Source organism: Lactuca sativa, chromosome 2 (genome assembly GCF_002870075.4).
Source record: "Lactuca sativa cultivar Salinas chromosome 2, Lsat_Salinas_v11, whole genome shotgun sequence".
Lineage (NCBI taxonomy): Eukaryota > Viridiplantae > Streptophyta > Magnoliopsida > Asterales > Asteraceae > Lactuca > Lactuca sativa.
This window is the reverse complement of record NC_056624.2, coordinates 206,825,703-206,842,242: the sequence shown is the minus strand read 5'-3', so window position 1 is coordinate 206,842,242 and position 16,540 is coordinate 206,825,703.

Below are 16,540 nucleotides of genomic sequence, written 5' to 3'. Positions count from 1 at the left end.
CCGATCCGCTCCGTTTATAACCCGCCCCATATAAATTTTAGAAATATAAATTTATATTTTATATTGCCTAAAGTTTACATTAAATTCCAATAAGAAATCTAAAGATAAAAGGCCAAAGACTAAATTATTTTTACATAGGAGTCAAGGACTCAACTTCTAGATTTTCAGTCTTCTACTCTTCTCCCAAGATTCATGATTTCATTTCATTTATATTTCATCATGTAATCACCAATTTCATTTATAAATCAATAAGGTTATTTATCAACCGGAAGAAAGTTTGTAATTTCTATTCTCTATCAATGCAATCGACGGTCAAAAAAAACCGGAAGTAATTAAAATAATGATTTTAATTCCAATAGAAAGTCCTCGAGTACATAATGTGTTTTCTAAATCAAAACTTAGTTTTATTTAATAAATATGATTTTATGATTTAAGTAAAAATGTGTTTTATTATTCAAAAAACGTACGGGTTACGGGGCGGGTTTGGATATCTGCTGATTCGGTGGATAAGGATATGGGTTTAATTATTCAAAACCCTGCGGGTTATGGAGCGGGTTTGGATCGGATTTTGAAATTTGTTAAAAGGGTATGAGTTTGATTATTCAAAACCCTGCGGGTTATATATATGTCCTTATGTATAATTTACGCATCAGATACTTATACATTACACTTTAGATGCGAGAATGCTCTCAAAACCCAACATACATCTCCTATTTGTTATCCTCCATATGCGATTTGTTCTCTCTGATACCATTTATCTAGATGTGATTTGGTCACCTGATTTCATATATTTTCATTTTTTGCAAATAAATCATAAATAAACATATCCTATTGTATAAAACTTAATAATAAAACATGATTAAAACTTTAAATAAGTAGATATCTTATAAAATTCTCGAAAGAGTACGTATCGTTGAGAGAATTTTGGTAAGCTAGAAAGTAGAAAATGAAGGTATTCCTAAAAAATTAGGGTATTATTCTTCCGGCCCGTGGGCTATTATTGGGCCCAATTTAAAGCCCACGTACTCAAATAGGAGCAGAATAGTAGGATTTCGTAGTTGTGGCTAATCATATACGAAATGAGTGGCTATTTTAAGATTTTTTGAAAATTGTTAATTTTTGACTATTTTTTAAAAATAATTAATGTGTTTGTCTAAATTTATAAATTTCTCAAATTTAAATCATTCGTATAAATAAACCTATTTAATTTACTTTGACACCAAATTTTTACAAACACATTGAACTAAGATTTGAAGAATCCATGTGATCACCTATAAAGTACCACCACCACTCTACTCTAATCGGTGCTTGGGAAAGGACGTGTATGTTTTCTATGATCAAGTGTATGTTTGTTTTCTATGATCAAGTTGGGAACAACATAAATTTTCTAGGGCTCTAAACTTTTGTCTTGTTCGATTTAATTACGAAGATTTATCTTTATAAATCTAAGGATAGACTAACCATTGGAAATAACTAAATTATTTTTTGTTACAATAAAAAGTCTTTTTTTTTAACAACGGAACATAAATTTTCTAGGGCTCTAAGCTTTTGTCTTATTCGATTTAATTACGAAGATTTATCTTTATAAATCTAAGGATAGGCTAACCATTGCAAATAACTAAATTATTTTTTGTTATAATAAAAAGTCTTTTTGTTTTTTTAACGACAGGGTTAATGGATAGAAGTTAGTATCACGAAATTCTTCATGTCAAGGTTAGAATTCGAAACCCTTAATCTAAGAGGCAAAGTCTCTATCAAGTAGACTAGTCTCACACTGATAATAGTCTTTTTTTTTTGTAAAGCAAAAATAAATTGTATATTGGAAAAAAGTGACTTAAAATAAAATATATCGGGTGTAACTATTATTTATTTATTTATGCTATTATAGTATATAGAAACTTGATGATTCCTACAAATTATATATTTTTTAGTTTACATAAAATCCGATCTATTAGGCTATTATGCTATTATAATAAGTAGGAAATTGACTTAATTACTAAGATTTATCTTTTTGTTTATTATTCAATTTGATTTGATATGGTTCAAGCCTTCAAGGTAGTTTATCTAAGGTTAATTATGTCGGTTAATCACAAATTAAAACCCTCCAACTTTCAACAATCTTATCATTACAATTCAAGAATCTTTTAATTTATGGTATTTAATTAGTAGTAATGATATTTAATTGGTTAATATAAAAGTACATACTATAATTTATTGAGATAAAACAAGTTGTTAGGACTTAAAAAATAAGAAAGATAAAAATAATACTTGAAAGTTGAAACCGCATTCGATTTTATTTTTGGCTAACTTCCTTCATGACAGGGTCGGTCCTGAAAAATAAAATATTCTTAAGGGTCCGGGACAAACAAGAAAAAAATGGCCATTATCTTTATTATAATTTTGTATTTTTAAAAAATATATATATAATGAAAAAAATTAGGCCCTGTACAACTGCCCACTTTGCCCCCCTCTAAGCCCTCATGCTTCATGATTTTGTACCTTAGTTCCAGTATTTGCTACATTCCCTCGACATTTCTCCCTTTGTATGCATTTGTGTGTGATCGTATGTTGAAAGAACGAAAAAGATTAACATTTATTTTCGTGTAATAATATATCTATTTAATCCATAAAAATATATACAAATGTTATTTAAAAGTAAAAAGCGATTATGTTTTAATGTATTCATGTATCCACCTGGTATCTGGAATGCTATTCATGTATCCACCTGGTATCTGGAATGCGTGTGAAATCCATTCATGTTATTTTTCAAGTAATGGTAATCAAATATCTTACGCAGGTTAATATATAGGGTCTAGGGATGAGCATATGGACCGGGAAACCGGTCATAACCGGTCCCGGAACCGAAACCTGTACTGGAACCAGAACCCGATGGAACCGGTCGGGCCGGGACCGATACTATAATTTCGTCAACTTTTGGAACCGGGACCCGGTAAGAATCTGTCATTGGAACCGGCACAAAACCAGGAACCGGACCGGATAACTCATTCAAATTTTGAAAGTTGCATAACTCACTCAATTTAATTTTTTTACATGAATCTTTTTCCTACATGTAGATTATGGTTTGTAGTTAAGTTTAGACAATAAAAACGCTTGATTTGGTTAAAAATTGAATGAGTTACAAGCCCCGCGAGGAAGAGTGTCAAAATTAGAATTTTTTTTATGTTTCAACTATTAAATGTAATATGACTGTGTTGTTCAAATGTGCATAACTCACTCAATTTAACTTGTTTTGACCTGAATCTTTTTCTTACATGTAGATTAAGATTTGTAGTTAAGTTTAGAGTATAAAAACATTTGTTTTGGTTAAAATTTGAATGAGTTACAAGCCCCGCAAGGAAGGGTGTCAAATCAAAAAAAATTATGTTACAACAATTAAGCGTAATCTGACTTTATTGTTCAAATGTGCATAACTCACTCAATTTAAGTTTTTTTTACATGAATCTTTTTCCTACACTTAGTTTAGGTTTTGTAGTTAAGTTTAGACTATAAAAACGTTTGATTTGATTAAAAATTGAATGAGTTACAAGCCCTGCAAGGAAGCGTGTCAAATCAGATCGGTTCCAAAATCTAAAACCCGGCAAAACCGGACCTGAAACCGGAACCGGTAGAACCGTCGGGCCGATTCGGTTCTTGATTTTGGCCGGAGCTAGTTCCCGGTTCGGGTCCAAGTTGGTCCGGTTCGGTCCGTTTGCTCATGCCTAACCCACCATAATGTAGGGGTGTTGATCGGGTAATTTTTTCGGGTTTCGGGTAATTCGTGTTTTTCATGTTAAAAAAAATACCCGTTACCCGACCCAAATTAAATTTGGGTAATTCGGGTACTACCCGAAATATATATATATATATATATATATATATATATATATATATATATATATATATATATATATATATATATATATATATATATATTTGAATTTCACTTGAAAATAAATTTAATGAAATAAATACGTCGTGCTTTATTAGTCTTGTTTATACAAACAAACGAGACATAAACGGAGTTACTCAAACTTTGAACATTGAGATTTTTTAGTCAATAATACTTGAGATATTTAACAACTTAATCTAATCTAATAAGATGTTAAAACAACAAATACTTAAAGATCTTAATTTAAAAGTTTAAAATGTTTAAGATAATTGTAGCCATAAGTTTTGTCATTTTCTGAAGTCTCGTCAAAATAAAGAGTTTGTTAGTTGCAATAAAAACTATAATCTAGAAAACAGTTAAGTGTTAAAGAATATGCATATAATAAAAAAGATCCATGTTTTACAATAACGATAGTTAGTTTAAGCGTGATCAAATATACTTGTTACAGAGTATACGCTCTACGAAAAAAACAAAAAAAAAATTAAAATAATTCGGGTACACCCGAAACCCACTAAACTTACCATTTACCCGACCTGAAAAAAAATGGGTTACCTGATTACCTGAAAATTTTTACCCGATACCTAAAAAAATCGGATGGGTAATTCGGGTATCGAGTATTTTCGACAAGGCTACCATAATGACACATAACCTCGCTACTAATCTAGTGCCATCATAATGGTAGTTATTGACACATATCCTCGCTACTAATCTAGTGCGGTCATAGTAGTTTTTGAATGGATTAAGTTGGTTTAATGATAAATAATATATAAAAAAAATAATTTATGATTAAATATGTAAATAGAACATATTATAATTAGTGAGATCATTAATCCTATATAAATATGTGTGTAATGATGCTAAAATCCTAGGTTCACAATGTTTGTACGTATATGAAAAAGATCGGGGTGATTTATCTTTAGACTATTCGTGTAGTACACCATTAGTCATAAACCTACTTAACTTATTCCAAACTTATCTTTTTAAGTCAAGATTATTCCGTTAAAGACACACATCTTCTAAACAAGCCTCTTTAATACTTTATTACTTCTCTTAACAAATTGTTTATTATAATAAGTGGTTGATTAGTCTTGCTTTTATTGGTCGGACAAACTCTTTTCAAAAAGTTTCCAGAATTCTTACCCAATTAGTCATTGATTATGAAAATTAAGTAGGAGAGATGGCTATTTTCATTTGATAAAGAGAATATAAATATTGGATTTTCATTCTAACACGACACATCTCCATTCTTTTGACATCAAGTATATGATTGAATTTTGAATCAAGTAGAAATTATGTACCTATTACCCGTAAGTTTAACAACGACTCCACGAAACAAAAAAAAAGTCATAAAGTAAACAACAATAAATAACATTTCTTATAAATCTAAAATAATGTTATCTAAAACCATTAGACAAGAGATTTATAGCTTACATTGAGAGAGATAGATAATATTCACTAAAATATCGTATACTAAGTGATGTGGTGTTCACCACCCTTAAAAGTGTCACATAGACTTTTGTCAATGGCAAAACTCTCTCGTTTCACACCTTTAGTCTGGATTGTCTTATATTTTAATTTAAACAAATAAAATGATATTTTACGGATAAAAACTACTAATATCCACCGTGCTATTCTTCCTTTCTTAGTTTTACCGATAATGCCAAATACTTACTCTGTTTACACTCTAGGAGTCTACGTCCACCATGGTCCTAAATCAAGGATTTCAATAATATAGATCTCTTTGGTGGAATCCTATACCATAGGTTAAAGGACGGTTTTGCCGTTTTGGCAACCCTAATGAGGTTTCATGATTTCAATTGTAATATGATGATTCATTTTGAGTGTTTTATATATTTGAACAACATGATATTTTTCTTCGAGAACAAACACGACACAACTAAAGGATGATAATATCACCATAGTTCGATCATATGCGAAAAAAAGTAACCCCCACTTATAGATCTTCTTTTGATGCAATTCATAGTTGTGTCCTACGGAGGTCCAAAAACAACTCATGGTATTTTAATTGGATATTAAAGTTCAAGTATCTTTTTTCTTAAAGCAAATTTCACCAAATTCATATGTTTATCTCGGATATAAGAAGGAAGAAGGATAATAAGACAAACATGAAACAGAACATTTAAAGAAGACTTGATTGGTTATAAATTTTAAAAAGTTGAATATTTTCAAAGTATTTTGTCAATATGCTGAATTACCAAACCTTGGGACACCAAATCCATAAATTTGTTTGCATGTTTTCTTCTTGTTGTCTATATGCCACGGGTTGGTACCGGTAGACAAACGTAATAGTTTAATCCATTCACAAATGAATCATATCGTCTCATTTTAAAATCAAAATTATATAATAATACAATTTAGCATAGCCTTTTCTCTAGACTAGGAAAATACTATATAAAGTTGAGTGACTAGGTTTTTTTAAGTAATCTAGTATTTATTAATAACGGATTTTTTAATAGGGTCATTTAAAATTTAGAAAAAAAAAACGCTAAAAATTTATGAGATTGTATAATTTTAATCAGAATAAATTATATGGTCCATTTGGTTTTAGTTTCTTTTTCTTTTTCTTTTTAACGGCAAAAGATATTTATTAACTTGATAAAAAAAAACTAGCAAGAAGCTAAAGATACAAAATAAATAAACAAAAAAAAATTAAATTCTAGAGCTACATTCATCAATAGGATCACAACACCAATTTGTGAACCTCAAAGAGATACATTTCTTCTTCCTAGCGTTGATCCACAAATGGGATAACAATTGTACCTTGTTTGCCAAAGTTGGGTGGTTTTTTGGGTGGCAAGAGTGCATTACGTGATTGCGAAAGTTCCATATCACCAAATGAATACATTCATTACCGCTTCCTATAAGAGACTCCAAAGACTCCACCATTATAGGGACCACACAATCACAATAGACGGAAAGTGTATCATCATATATTGGTCCCAATATGTATACCAAATATAGCTCCTGTAATTACTCTATTACTCTGTTGTAAAAGGCCTATAAATGGCTACATAAAGTTCTGTAATATCATTCAAGTAACACAATAATTTCTCAAACTTTCATGGTATCAGAGCACTTCTTGCTCATCTGAGCCTTCACGATCCTTCAACACCCACATGGCCACCATTGTTGAAATCACCACACACACTCACTTTCCCATTAAACTCACATCAACCAACTTCCCTGTATGGAGAAAACAAGTTCTCTCCACCCTCATTGGTCTCGGTCTTGACAAACATGTCAAAGATTCAGTCGACCCACCACCAAAAACAATTGACAGCAAACCAAATCCTCTCTATCAGGCTTGGTATCGTCAAGATCAAATACTACTGGGTGCTCTTCTAGGTAGTTGCTCGGACATCATTCAACCCATTGTCTCTTCCGCAGAGACTGCTCAACAGGCTTTCAAAAGTCTCACTGATAGCTACGCTAGTGTCTCCAGATCTCGCATCATCTCTCTCAAATCCAAATTGGCAAAGAACCCCAAAGGCTCAAAATCAATGGCTGAATTTCTTCATGAAATGAAAGCTATTGCTGATGAATTAGCCCTAGCATAATCTCCGGTTCAGGAAGAAGACCTAATTGTTCACATCCTAGCTCAATTAGGGGATGATTACAAGCATATAACTGTAGCCCTACAAGTCAGAGATACTCCACTTACCTTCTCAGATCTCTTTGCTAAACTGATTGACTATAAACGCTCCCTTCATGAAGCTACTTCAATGCCGACCATCGCCACTGTCAATTATACACAAAAATCAAATACCCGCTCCACAGGCCGCACAAATTATGATCAGAGAAACAATCATCGATCCAACAATTTTGGGCCACGAAATAACAGGCCTTCCCACTCTGGGCCCAATTCTAATTTTAACACTCGTAACTCTCTGTTTTGTCAATTCTGTAACATTCCAGGGCATGACACCAAAGATTGCAGAAAATTAGCACGACTTCTACGAGACAACATCATCATCTCATCAGGTCTACCATCAACTCCAATTATTAACCACTCCACAGCTACCACTTCTGCACCAAACCCACCTTGGATGTTTGACAGTGGGGCATCTCATCATGTAGCTTCCGATCGGTCCTCATTGCACACCATATTAGACTTTGGAGGGCCAGATGAAATCATGCTTGGCAATGGTACAAATCTACCCATCTCTCACACTGGTCATACCTCCCTTCCATCCCGGTCTCGACCCTTAAATTTACACAATGTCCTTATTGTCCCTCAACTTCGTAATAATCTTATCTCTGTTGCAAAACTCTGTAAATCTAATAATGTGTCGGTTGAATTTTTTCCTTTTCATTTTTTGGTTAAGGATCTTCGCACGGGGGCGCCTCTCATGCGGGGAACGAACGTCAATGATGTGTACTATGCAATCATCAACTCTCTCCGTCGTTTGCCCCAAATAAATTCTACCACAACAGCCACTGGGTCTCTTCTATACTGGCACCATAAGTTTGGACATCCTTCAATCAAAATTCTAAAGTTCTTACTTAAAAATTTAGGATTCTCGCACAATAAAATGTCCAGTACCTTTTTTCATTGTGATGCATGTTCTATCAATAAAAGTCATAAAATGCCTTTTGGTGAAAACTCCTTCCATGCATCTAAACCTCTAGAACTTGTTTATTCTGATGTTTGGGGCCCGGTCCAACCCTCACTTGTGACATCCCCAAAATCACGGCCAGAAAAGACCGGTTTGTTTATGCTTTGTTTAAAAATCAGAGTTACATTTTAAATGAAAGTGTTGCGGAATTTGTCCCAAAACAAAATATGATAAAGATTTATCAAAAGCATTTCCATAGAAATGTATTTCATTAAAAGACTTGGGATGTCATGTTCGTACAGATCAAAAGCATAAACAATACAATATAAGCCTTACTACATTATTTCATATCTACAGGCCTATATCCGTAATCCCTCGTCCAAAACATCACACCTATGCTCATGCGCCACTACTTGTAATACAAGAAACTGAGTGGGTCAGGCTTGGGAGCCTGGTGAGCACATAGGGTTTTCAACCCACAATAAATAAGTTTATTAATTTCATCGATCAACAATAACCCGATTACCCGTTCCCGTTATCCTCACTTTACGTCCCTAAACACCTATCATAAGGGACCTAGCCTAAGGATCATCATCGGGACGGACACTACTGCTAAGGGGATTCCTCAACAATAAATGTCCTAAAGGCAACCATGTGGGGGATGGAGTACACCGGTGAACACATCGTTCACAACACCTATAGGTTGCGAGCCTGCCAGCGTTCCACTGGACTGTCTAGAAGAGCCCATGGTCGTCATCTATACTCCGCTAGATGACTGGATCAACAACAACAACATTGAGGCCTCTCATCATTTTATCACACATCGTCTTATTACATCTACCCATGTTTTACCCCAACATTTTTGTAGATATAAAATACATATACAGTTTAAATCATTTAAAACTTGTATAAAAACATTCATCTAGCATAGATAACAAGTATACAGATAATATGCACACATAGCACGTAATATATAAAATACTTCATATCTATGTGTAAGATGAAAGTAACTATGCACTCACTTGAAAAGGTGGTGATTCTGAACTCAGACAGCGCTTCGCTTCTTAAATAGAATTTTCTTCGACGAAACCTAGTATTATTACCACTAGAGTTTAGTAAGGTGCCATCTTGATGCTCGAGTGAAAACTATTGTTGTAGGAGAATTCTACCAGAGGTAAGTGCTCGTCCCAATTCCCTTGGAATTCGAGGGTACATGCTCTCAACATATCTTCCAGCGTCTGAATCGTTCTTTCGCTCTGACCATCAGTTTGCGGACGGTAAGCAGTACTCAAACACAACTTTGTACCTAACTCCTCTTATAGACTCCTCCAAAACCTTGACGTGAAACGACTATCACGATCTGATACAATCGTAAGAGGGACACCGTGAAGTCTTACAATTTCCTTCACGTAAGCATTTGCGAGCTTATCCATAGACCACTTCTTGTTGGCTGCTATGAAGTGTGCACTCTTGGTGAAACGATCCACGACTACCCAAATCATGTCGTGACCGTTCTTCGTCCTGGGCAGTTTAGTCACAAAATCCATGGTGATGTCTTCCCATTTACCCATGGGTACAGGTAAAGGTTCTAAAATCCCATACGGTTTCTGATGTTGTGCCTTAACCCTCGCACATGTTACGCACTCGGCCACATACTTCGCAACATCGAGCTTCATCGTCGGCCACCAGTAGTAGGGTTTTAGGTCCCTATACATTTTAGTGCTACCGGGATGAATCGAGTACATGGTATTGTGTGCTTCTTCCATTAGAAGATCCCTTATTCCTCCCGTCTTAGGTACCCAAATTCGATCTTGGAATACCTTCAGTCCTCGACTGTTTGTACCAAACACTAACGTTCTTCCCAAACGTTCTTCCTTTCGGTCATTTTTCTCTAAAGCTTCTTCTTGAGCTTTCCTGATACTTTCCACAATCGTCGAGACGACTTCAATTCTTAACGCTCTTGGCCTTTTCCTTTCCAGATTGACTTTCCGACTGAGAGCATCAGCAACAATATTTGCTTTACCTGGGTGGTAAAGTATCTCACAGTCGTAGTCCTTGAGAAGTTCTAGCCAACGTCGTTGCCTCATGTTCAACTCCTTCTGATTAAAGAGATACTGGAGACTCTTATGATCAGTGAAGAGCTTGCACTTCGTGCCGTAGAGGTAATGCCTCCATATCTTTAAGGCAAAAACTACCGCTGCCAACTCCAGATCATGAGTGGGGTAGTTCTTTTCGTGCTCTTTCAATTGTCGAGATGCGTATGCTATCACCTTTTCTCTTTGGGTCAGAACACAACCCAACCCGACTCCAGAAGCGTCACTATAAACCGCGAAATCTTCGACTCCATCGGGTAGAGAAAGTATCGGTGCTTCACATAACTTCTTCTTTAGGTTCTCGAATGCCTCATCGTGTTTCTCACTCCACGTATACGTAGCTCCTTTATGAGTCAAAGCTGTTAATGGAGCAGCTATCGAAGAAAAGCCTTGGATAAATCGTCGATAATATCCGGCTAATCCTAGAAAGCTTCGAATCTCCGTGGGACTCTTTGGACGTTCCCACTTCATTACAGCCTCGATCTTTGCGGGTTCAACCATTATTCCCTCCTGGTTAACAACATGACCCAAGAATTGGACTTCCCGTATCCAAAAGTCGCATTTGGAGAACTTTGCAAAAAGCTTCTCCTTCTTCAACACTTATAATACTTCCTGTAGATGCTTGAGATGCTCCTCTTGGCTTTTCGAGTAGATGAGAATGTCGTCGATGAACACTATCACAGATTTATCGAGGAATGGTTTACAAACCCTATTCATCAAATCCATGAATGCTGCGGGAGCATTGGTTAGCCCGAATGACATAACCAAGAACTCGTAGTGTCCATATCTCGTTCTGAATGCAGTCTTCTCAATATCCTGCTTTCTCACCTTTAGCTGATGATATCCTGACCTAAGATCGATCTTTGAGAAGTAGCTCAAACCTTGCAGCTGATCGAATAGGTCATCAATCCTCGGCAATGGATACTTGTTCTTCACCGTTGCCTTATTCAGCTCTCGGTAGTCTATACACATTCTCATACTTCCGTCCTTCTTCTTCACGAATAACACCGGAGCTCCCCAGGGTGATGAACTAGGTCGAATAAAACCGTTGTCCAACAGCTCCTGAAGTTGCGTCATGAGCTCCTTCATCTCCGTCGGTGCTAATCGGTAAGGTGCCTTTGCTATCGGTGTTGTTCCTGGTAACAAGTCTATACGAAACTCCACTTGCCTATCAGGTGGTAATCCGGGAAGATCTTCGGGAAAGACTTCCGGATAATCACACACAACCGGTATATTCTGCACCTCTTTCTTCTCCTTCTTGGCATCGATTACGAATGCCAAGTATGATGCACATCCTTTGGACAAACATTTCCTGGCTTTCATCAGGGAGATGATTCCAGAATTCACTCTGCGTTTGTCCCCATACACCATAAATGATTCTTTTCCGGGTGGGTTTACCTTTACTATCTTCTTTCGGCATTGAATCAGCATCGTTGGCGCTAAGCCAATCCATACCCAAAACGATGTCGAAACCGTTTAACTCTATGGGTAATAGCTCTTCGTGGAATTCGTTTCCGTTTAGGTCAATGACAATGTTCCTAATACGATTACTAACAGGTACGAATTTGCCACTGGCAACTTCTACAATCTGGGCATTATCTAGTTTTTCTACAGGCAATGCTAATTTCGCACCAAATTTATGCGACACAAAGGAGTAGTTGGCTCCGGAATCAAATAGTATATTTGCAGGCAAACCATTTACAAGAAAGGTACCTGAAGCGACGTCTGCTGCCTCCTTTGCAGCCTCGAGCGTCATCTGGAAGGCTCTCGCCTTCGGCTTCGGTGGTATGTTGGGTCTTCCTGTCTCCTTCTTCTTCGGGCAATCCTTCAAAATGTGCCCTTCTTCATTGCACCCATAACAAGCTTTCTGGTTGAGGGTGCATTCATTGGCGTAGTGCCCAGGCTTTCCGCACTTGTAACAAGTGACCCCTCCGTCACACTTCCCAGAGTGCTTCTTCTTGCACTTGTCACACCACTTCGCTTCTGATCCTCCTCCCCTCGAACCAGACTTCGAGAATCTACTCTTCTTGTTGGACTTCGAGGATCCATTGAACTTCCGTTTCTCACCAACCTCAGCCCTCTCCAGACCTCTTTCCTTTTGTTGGGTCTCCACGTTCTTAGCTGCTCGAACAGCTGATTTCAGAGTGGTTTCCATCTTGACTGTTGGGCCAAAGTCAGCCGGCAGTCCATTTGCGAATTTCTCAAGTTTGGAAAGTTCGGTTGGCACTAGGTATGGAAACAACTTCATCTTTTCCGTAAATGCAGCAGCATAGTCATCGATGCTCATTCTCCCCTTCTTCAAATTTTGGAACTCATTGTTCAGATCAATCAGGTCTATCTCTGAACAGTACTGCGCCTTCCGTTGTTCCAAGAACTCATCCCATGACATTTTCAGAGCTTCTCCCCGTGGCATTGTATCTGCCAATAGCTTCCACCAGCTCAAGACTCCAGTTTTCAATTGTCTCATAGCGAAGACAGTCTTCTGCTTCTCGCTGCAGTCACAGCTCTCAAACACCATCTCCATCTCGGAGATCCAGTCCATGATCTCAACAGGCTTTGGGCTTCCTGAGAGACTTGGTGGTTTCGCACCCAAGAAATTTTTGTACATCCGCCCATCCTTGTTGTTTCTCCCTTCTGGGCCATCCTTTTGCTCACCTTGAGTCCCTACTTGACTCACTTGGCGGCTATAGTTCCCTTCCTCAGATGGCCTGGGAACTGGTTCCGTCGGTTCAACATGTATGGTAGGTTCGTCCCTATTTTCGTGGAGCATCCGTCTCATTTCTTCCCTTTGTTCAGCTAGCATAGCCCGAATCATGGCTTGAACTCCAGCCATGGTGACTAGCTCAGGTGCAACTTCTTCAACAACAGGTATTTGCTGAACCACTGGGGGTTGGTTCCTACCTCCATTTGCGTTCACGTTTCCACTACGGATCCTTGCCATCTTGATCTATACACCGAATAAGGTGAATTTAGATCTTTATTTAGGATAGACGTTTTAAATCGTCCTTATCACTCCGAAACGTTTACATGCTAGTTCTAATATCGTAGTCGTACGTTTAGAATCCTAAACACATAAGGTTTCCAGATCCGGTCGGCAACAGACCATAGATCCGAACAATTAACAGCATATTATGCACAAAGCATTTAGCACATAAAAGCATTTTAGGCACAATTCCTAAAATAAGCTAGTGCTCACACCTCACAATCATCGCTTAGCATTCTAAGTTTAAGTCTAGAAATCCTACAAATTCCTAGTTCGCTTAAACTAATGCTCTGATACCAACTGTGACATCCCCAAAATCACGGCCAGAAAAAACCGGTTTGTTTATGCTTTGTTTAAAAATCAGAGTTACATTTTAAATGAAAGTGTTGCGGAATTTGTCCCAAAACAAAATATGATAAAGATTTATCAAAAGCATTTCCATAGAAATGTATTTCATTAAAAGACTTGGGATGTCATGTTCGTACAGATCAAAAGCATAAACAATACAATATAAGCCTTACTACATTATTTCATATCTACAGGCCTATATCCGTAATCCCTCGTCTAAAACATCACACCTATGCTCATGCGCCACTACCTGTAATACAAGAAACTGAGTGGGTCAGGCTTGGGAGCCTGGTGAGCACATAGGGTTTTCAACCCACAATAAATAAGTTTATTAATTTCATCGATCAACAATAACCCGATTACCCGTTCCCGTTATCCTCACTTTACGTCCCTAAACACCTATCATAAGGGACCTAGCCTAAGGATCATCATCGGGACGGACACTACTGCTAAGGGGATTCCTCAGCAATAAATTTCCTAAAGGCAACCATGTGGGGGATGGAGTACACCGGTGAACACATCGTTCACAACACCTACAGGTTGCGAGCCTGCCAGCGTTCCACCGGACTGTCTAGAAGAGCCCGTGGTCGTCATCTATACTCCGCTAGATGACTGGATCAACAACAACAACATTGAGGCCTCTCATCATTTTATCACACATCGTCTTATTACATCTACCCATGTTTTACCCCAACATTTTTGTAGATATAAAATACATATACAGTTTAAATCATTTAAAACTTGTATAAAAACATGCATCTAGCATAGATAACAAGTATACAGATAATATGCACACATAGCACGTAATATATAAAATACTTCATATCTATGTGTAAGATGAAAGTAACTATGCACTCACTTGAAAATGTGGTGATTCTGAACTCAGACAGCGCTTCGCTTCTTAAATAGAATTTTCTTCGACGAAACCTAGTATTATTACCACTAGAGTTTAGTCTATTATTCTCCGAGACTAATTAATAGTCTAGCTATTATTATTATTATATAAGCGTTAAAAAAATACTTATATAACCCATAATAATAGCCCAAGTATTTATTATAAGTTCATAATAACAATACTAATTTTAAATATAAGCTATATTAAAATAAGGTAAGCATAACTTACTTACAAGGGGGTTTTAGCTAGGAGTCGGGCTCTGCAGGGGCAGAACTTCGTCGCTGAATCTTTCTAAGAAAGATTCGTGCAGCGCTTCAGCGCTCACCTTACTATACTAAGCTACAGAAAGAGAAGTCGAATCACGAGGGACCGAAATGCTCGGGGGATAAGGAGAGAAAGACTCTTGAATCAAGAGAATGGTGCAAGAAATATGAGAGCCTAAGGCTCTTATTTATACTAATTGAATTTTCAAAAACTACCCTCCATAATTACTTAATGACCTTTTAGTTATATAAACAACTAAACACCCCTCTATAATACTATTATAAATGGATTTAATGATATTTGTACTAAACTAATGTCGAAAGAACTCAACATTAGTCTTATAATGACCGCATCGTCGATACTTTTCTAATGATATATACATATGTATATATATATGTGTACGTATACATGATTTATACTTTATTTTAATACGTAAATATGCTATTATAATTTGTAACTCGTTCATACGAACTTCGTTTTTGACGTTCTTTATATCCACGCGTAGGTGAAGACGTACTCTACAACTTTCGTTTAGACTCCGTCGGCTAATTTTGACTTTATTTTTAAAGTTATATTTTTAACAAGCCGGGTCAGGATTGGTCTGTTTAAAATCTCATAACTTCTTCATACGAAGTCAGATTTGGGCGTTCTTTTTATCGATGTTCTTATTTTAACATATTCTACGACTTTCGTTTAGATCACTAAGGCTAAATCTCGCTCTATCGTAAATTCACTATTCACGCTTCCCGGTATCGTGCTGGTTCTGTCGTGAAACTTCGACGGGTCATAACTTCTTCGTTATAACTCGGATTTCGGCGTTCCTTATATGCACGGAAACCTTGAGACATATTCTACAACTTTATGTAGAGATATCGGGATTATCTCACACTTTAATTTTGACGCTCATTTTTATTCTTTATTAATTATACATTTATAATTAAATAATAAACACATATAATTCACATAATACTCAAATATTTCATCTTTATTACTTCAAAAAGAGTTACAAGAGTTGACCTAGACTATTACATTGACAAAAATGCTTAGCCCTGAAACCCGGGCGTTACATCACTTAATGGTTTTACTTACTATGTAATATTTGTTGATTTTTATTCTAAATACACTTGGTTCTATCCTATGAAACGAAAGTCTGATGTCTCCATCTTATTTCCCCAATTTAAAACATTGGTTGAGAAATTTTTCCACACGCCTCTCGTCTCACTTTTCTCAGACAATGGTGGTGAATATGTTGGACTTCTTCCCTATCTTCAACAACATGGAATCTCCCACTTCACCACCCCTCCCCATACCCTGGAACAAAATGGTGTCGCCGAAAGACGTCATCGACACATTATTGAAACTGGCCTCTCTCTCCTCCACCATGCAAAATTACCATTATCCTTCTCGTCACATGCTTTTGAAACTGCAGTTCACCTCATAAACCGCCTTCCTACCAAAATCCTTGCATTTAAATCCCCATACACAAAGTTA